We start from the raw sequence: 6,706 nt of genomic DNA on the forward strand, positions 1-6,706 counted from the left end.
TGGAGAACTCAGGCAAAAGCAAGGGAACATTAAGTGCCCTAGGAAAAACACTCTGTACACAAATAATTACCTGTACAGTAACACACTGAAGGGAGTAAAGGAGTGGATTGCGTGGCTGGCACTTCAGTTTTTGTTTGAAGTAACTTTGCAGCTACAATTCTTTGGCTTCTTGTTCTTCTGCTTGCTTGTTCTTTCATTTACCTTTAAAAACATGTAGTGTTTTGTTTGTGTTTTTTTTTAACTTGGAGAGAGCTGGTTGGGACTTCCATCTCACAGTTCTGCAGATACTCACTGTCTGCCCCAGGGCAGATTAATTCAAGACAAACTGTGGTATTGATCATGTGGTTTGGCCCCTGTGGCTTTTCATTCCTCATGAGAAATTACACTTTTCTGAAAGAGCTGCAGGTTTGACTCTGTGTGTGTGTGTGTGTGTGTGTGTGTGTGTGTGTGTGTGTGTATGTGTGTGTGTGTTGCTTCCTACTGTGTTCCTCATAGCCACACTAAGCACCTTGTTTCTTTCTAAATGTTAGTGGGATTTTTGTCAAGAGTTTGGGCCAAGCGTGAAGAAAGATAGGCTTATGATGAAGAATGCATGTTAAGATGTGATGTTAAAAGAGTGTTTGTGGACTGGAGATCTTGCTACTTATTTCAATTAATAACTGACATTGGTTAGAGGAAAAGGAGGGTACTGTAGGTGAGCAAAGACTTGGAGGAGGAAAGGGACAGAGGAGAGGATGGTGAGCACTGAAGGTTGAGTTGAGTTATAGGAAAGGATCAAACACAAAGGGTGTCTTGCAGAAACAAAGGGACAAGAAATGAGAATTACATTGTTATGAGTAAGATGGGGTGGAGTGCACACGTGATACCAACCTGTTGGTGAAATGGGTGGGATTGGTGGAGTGGCAGCATTAATTATTTACTTTACACCCTTCCTTTAACCATGAGATTAAAAACAGGCTGCTGGTTAGGACATAGCTGAGAATAGGAAGGCCAAGCTGAGTGGTACTTTCCAAGGGGAAGTGCCAGTGCCAAGGAGAATGCATCTGCCTGCCTTATGAAATTACTGGAGAAAAGAGGAAAAGTCTTGGCAAGTGGCTCCAGTGGGCTAAATGGGGCAAAGGTACTGGAGGAGAAATGGAACAGAGCAGTCTTTGTTTGCTCTGGGTGTGGAGAAGCACTGGTGACTGTATGGTCTGACTGGGTATCCAGTCAACTCCCATGAAAAAGGAATTGAGTGTGTGGAGTAAAGAGTGAGTGAAATAAATTAAAACAGAGATAAGGAAGTGGAATGCAACCAGAAGAAACATCATGTGGCAGGAACAGGATTTGGGAACAGCTGGAAATGGAAGACGGAAAATCCTTAAAAAGTGGATATAGCATTAATTTGTATCTGGGTTGGGTTCTGTGGGGTTTTTTTTGGTTGCCAGTTTCTGGTTTTTTTGAGCATTACTTGAGTACTAGGTACTTCAAATGAAAAGTGAAAGTAGCTTAATTGAATCAGGAATGACTATTTTTAAAAAAATTTTTAATCTGGACTAACTTCCAATGAAGCATATTTAGAGTTGAGGGAAAAAATGAACAAAACTGGGAACTACTGTAAAATAAATACATGAAATGGCTTTTTTTGGAATTACTTGGTGAAAAGTGATGTGAGAAGTCCAGGGAACTAGAGATGAATTATTTTTCTTCTTAAATCTAAGGGCAAGATGAAAGCATGAAAAAATTTGACTACAGTGAGAATAATGGGAATAATGGAATTTGAAAACTGAAATGGAATGTATTTAGAGAAGACAGTTAAATAGATGTGGCTTTTTAATTTTTTTTTTTTTCTGAATGGAGCAGGGAAAATTAAGTGTTGTTGTGATTAAATGACATTGCATCAGGGTAAGTCATTAGAATCCATTAGCCTGTGTGTATAAAGGCTCAGACCTTTGCTTCTAAATCCAGGTGGGAGGAGGAAATACAAGCCTTTGGATAAGAAAGGTAAATGAGCTATAATTAATGTACAAATTACAGTGTTTATCTTCTAGAGGATGGAGTCCCTTTTTTTTTTTTTTTTTTTATTTTCTAAATAGACTTCTGCTGGTTGGTTACTTGGACTCTATGTGCTCAGACTTGGATCCCTTCTTCTCCCACCCAGTTTGATTTTCCAACGTAGACTTCAGTGAACTTGACAAGACTGGTGATGACAGAATTCCTGACAATCCTGTCTGCTTTTTCAGTGCTGGAAGCACTGAGTGTCAAAACTGAAAGGAGTTCTGGCTGCAGAATACCCGGAAGACACAGACTAGAATTTAGTAAAATTTCAGTGCTAGGTCTGCAATTCTACAAGGCTCCACATGCAAGTAGTTCTTAATTTTGAGCTTTGTGATGTGGGAAAGAGCAATCTAGCTCTTAATCTGGTGCCCCTGTTGTGCTGGTCGGGCTTGGTAAAGCAGTTTGCTCCCTGAAATCTGACCTCCCTTCCCTTCTGGGCTCGGTTGTGTTTGTCCAAGGGCACCAATCCAAATGAGTTCATGTCTACACTCAACTATTTCTTCCTCTGGTAATACTCACGAAACCAACTTAGGAAGCAAAAAGGGCTGAGAGAACTGCTTGATGGATCCCTTTTAGAGACATTAATGCATGGAGGTGCTCTGAAAGGAGGGGTGGCAATCCCCGTGTGCTCAGAAACATCACTTGGAATTCTTTTCAGCCCCTTCCTGATGCTTTCTAAAGGTGTTGCCCTGTTCCTTGCTGGATGAAGATGAGGAGTGGGAGTGGGAACTCTCCAAGCAAGCACAATGCTAGAAGCCAGCTTATGGCTAAAAAGCCTCATGCTACGCAAGGAGAGAAGTGCTAATGGTTTTCCCAAGAAGGAAAGTTCAGAAAAGATAGAGCCAGTCTTTACCTTAACCTCACAGGAACGTTTTTGTTTTGTTTTCCTGTAGCTCTACTTCACATTTCAAAGTACATGTTGAGAGATTTAAGCAAATTTTCTAAATGTCAGGAGTGATGAAATACTGAACGGGTTACATTTTTTTATTTTTTTTTTCTTTCTTTCTTTTCTTTTCTTTTTTCTTTTTTTTTTTTTTTCCTTTTTCTGAATTTATTTTTGTGCTCAGACCAGGTCTCTGGTTGCTAATCAAACTTTATAATATTTGTATTGGACCAGCCTGCTCAAAAGTAGTGTTTGAACAACTGTGGCCTTACTCCACTGAAGGATGGCTGAACAGCACCTTGTGGTAGTTGCGTGCTAACCTTTTCAAAAGATGGAATCATTTGACTTGATGATGTTAGAGATCTTCTCCAAGTAAAACAATTCTCTGATTTACAGTCTGGCTTCATGTGTTAATGAAAACATTTGTGCCCTGTCTAGCATCTGACTGAACAAGGTGAATTGAACCTAAGCTGCTCTGTGTGTGTGTGTGTGTCAGCCTTATTTTCAGTGTCTACACTTACGTAAGTACAGAGCACATCTGTGTGATCTTGAATTTTGCTGGTTTTTATATTTTGTTATTACAGCTACTGATTTATTTATTTATCACCTTCAGGCCTAAGGACCTAAGACTGTGAGTTACATGCCCATAACTCGGCTCCTTTCCTGCTGCAGGGACTGATGCACTTGGCAGCATGCAGCACCTCAAGAACTGCAGAGGGAGGCCTCAGAACTTGCCTGTGTTAAGTTTGCAGCTCAAAATTTGTGCTCAGGTCAGCAATAGCTTGTCTGGTGTGTGATGGCTGTTGCAGAGGCCTGATAAGTGTCACTCGGTTCTGACCTTAGGAGTACTGGGTTGTCAGGTTTGTAATGGTGGAAAGGGAATTCATCCAGTCCTGAAGAACAAGGAAGAAATAAGGTCTCTGCTTTTGAGATGTCTCCTGTTGCTGTTGGTTGAGTTCTGTAAAGTTACTGATCTTAAGTCAGGCACTTATCTCTCTGTCTTACCCTAGTGGGGATTCCTAGGAGTACAAACTGAATCTTATGCCAAAGATTTATCAAGTTTGGACAATCTCAATTTTTGTACAGAAAATTCCCAATCAGTTCTCTGATTTCTGGGGTCCTTGACTTACCTGTGCTTCTTCAAGTGACCTGCATCACTCTTCTGACAGTCTTTGTTCCTGAGGCCCCTACCTAAATGCATCCAATCCTTCTTACCTTGTTGGTATGTCTTTGTCCCCTCTATCCCCTGCTTCCTCAGCTGTTGGTGAAGATAAAGTGCTTTCTTCTCCAGTAGACTTGGGAGCTCACTGAGAAACAGAAACACCTCTTTGGATTCACAGGAATGGATTAATATTTCCCCTCTCTAGCAGATGGATTCTAGTTCCTTAGGTCTGAATTTAAGGTATCTGATTTTTGTGGCTTCATGTTCAGTGGCAGATCCTTGGGGTATGGGGGAAAGAGACAGTTTGGACAGTGTTCACTGGAAATTCAGCCTTTTAAAAACAAAAAAAATCTCTGACTTGTATCAGAGCCTGCTTGAAACCTTTTCAGTGAACCAAGTGGGGGGGTTAAAGTGCTGATCTCCAAATGGAACTATAAATTTTCTGATTTTGAAGGTAGCTTTTCTACTGTCGCTGCCATTGCCATTTCTTTAAACAAAACTGCTTTGGGCAGACTTCGAGGGAGTTTCTACAAGGGTTAGAAATAATGCCTAAATATCCCCTGTTAAGTTTTTAAAGCCAAGAGCTGCAGCTTAATATTTGTTGCAGCTGTATTTTTGAGTCCTTTTCCTCCCTTCCTCTATCCTTCTGGCTAAATTGTGACTGAATCCTGCTTTTTGCTGTTCCTGCTTCACAAGGGGGATGTGTACATGACTCATTCATTTGTGTTTCCTCATGTGGTTGAAATCTGTCATCTGTTTTTTCCCTGCTCCTGCTACCACTGCCACTGCTTCTCCTTCTCCTGGAAAGCCAGTTATCTCATGATGGTCTGAATTTTGTCCTTTTTGGCAGGTACACCACACGTAAGTTATGCTGACAGATCAGCCAGAATGGGTGTGCAATGAGTGTTTGAAAGCCCTCCCTAAAACCTGTGTCTTCTTTTTAGCAGGACAAGCTTTTCACTTGTAGAATAAAATTGAGCTGTAACTTCAGAAATCAGTGTCATCCTTCAAGTCTTCTCTTTCCTGCTTTCTTACTCGTAGAGCCACACAGTTTCTTAATGTTTTTATTCTCTTTTGTGGTCTTATTTTCCTGGTATCCTATAACACCCCCGCAAGTATTTAAAAATCATAGAGACATAACACTTAGGGTTATGGTTTAGTTAAGGATTTGTCAGTGTTACGTTAGCAGTTGGACTTGGTGATCTTGAAGGTCTTTTCCAACCAAGGTAATGCTGTGATTCTGTGAGCATCAAATTGTTACCTGTTGTGGTGAAGCTGGAAACAGTGGTGGGTTTTATGTTCAGCCTATATAACTACTCAGCCAAGCAGGGAGGCAGGTGTTTGTCAGCTCTACAGAAATCAAACCTGAGAGCTCACTGTGTGAGAAGAGGCAAGATTTAAAATAGCCAATTTTAGACCAAAGTTCTACTGAGATTTGAAATATTCTTCAGTGAAGTTCTTGAAGAAAATAGAAGCACATTTGTGTACCTAAAGACCACTTGTGTTTTAATTTGTTTTTCCGAAATCTACATTACTGCTTTCATTTATTATTGTCCAATATTCATGCATATATAAATAATTAAAAAATGGGGACACACACACGATGATGGGATAGGACAAAAATCCACACTACAGACACTGCAAAGGCTTTCAGATAAGCAATAGCCAGAGTAGGAAATACCAGGCTAAGCTGAAAGAACAAATGACTCCTTGCTAAGATGGACCTATTCACAGGGTGAAGCGTGAGGAAATTTTTTTTTAAGATGTAAACCCAAAGGAATTAGTCTATTTTCCTTTCCCTTCAGTCTTTCTGGTATGGGAGGAAACAGACTTCTGCTTTAGACGTAGGTTTGGCAGCTGCCCAACAGACTTGAGAGCGAGAATTTTATCCTCTTGTTAGTTGTTGACAACTTTGCTTATGTGAAAATAAATGCCAGAGAGGCCAGTGAATTGTGTTTGGCTTCAATATATCCTACATGGTTTTGATAAAATTCCAACTGCTTAGCAAAAATACTAATGGTATGTAAGTGAAGATAATGGTTAATATAATTATCAAGAGTTGAAAGCTTAGCCATGCTGTAAGACATCTAGAGGTGAGATGAGTTTCAAGAGAAGTGAGCTACACAACCTGTCTTTGCTTATGCCCTTCAGATTTGAGAGAGGTTCCTCAATCAAACTTGTCTGAGAGTTTATTCTTGTTATTAGAGCTGCTATAGAATCACAGAATGGTTTGAATTGGAAGGGACCTTAGAAATCATCTCGTTCCAACCCTCCTGCATGGGGACACCTCCCACTAGACCAGGTTGCTCAAAGAATAAGTTGCTCAATCATTTTTTCTCTGTATAAGTATAACCTGAACTGTTCTTTCTTAAACTCTAGGAAGAGCTATTTTGGGCCAAACTGGGGCTAGATTAGTCCTTCAGGCCCCTCAGAGGAAGCACAAAATGCTTCTGGTAGCTTGGGAAGGCCTTTAATGATGATTAGAAGTTGCTTTTCTAGACCATGGTGGCTAGTGATGAGCAACAAAAATATCTAAATAGCTTCCAGGCATTTTTTTTAATTATTATTATTTTTCTTCAGTGCATGCTCTGGCAAAGATAATAATTATGTGCCGTATGACAATT

This window comes from Calypte anna, chromosome 3, assembly GCF_003957555.1.
Source record: "Calypte anna isolate BGI_N300 chromosome 3, bCalAnn1_v1.p, whole genome shotgun sequence".
In the NCBI taxonomy this organism is placed as follows: domain Eukaryota; kingdom Metazoa; phylum Chordata; class Aves; order Apodiformes; family Trochilidae; genus Calypte; species Calypte anna.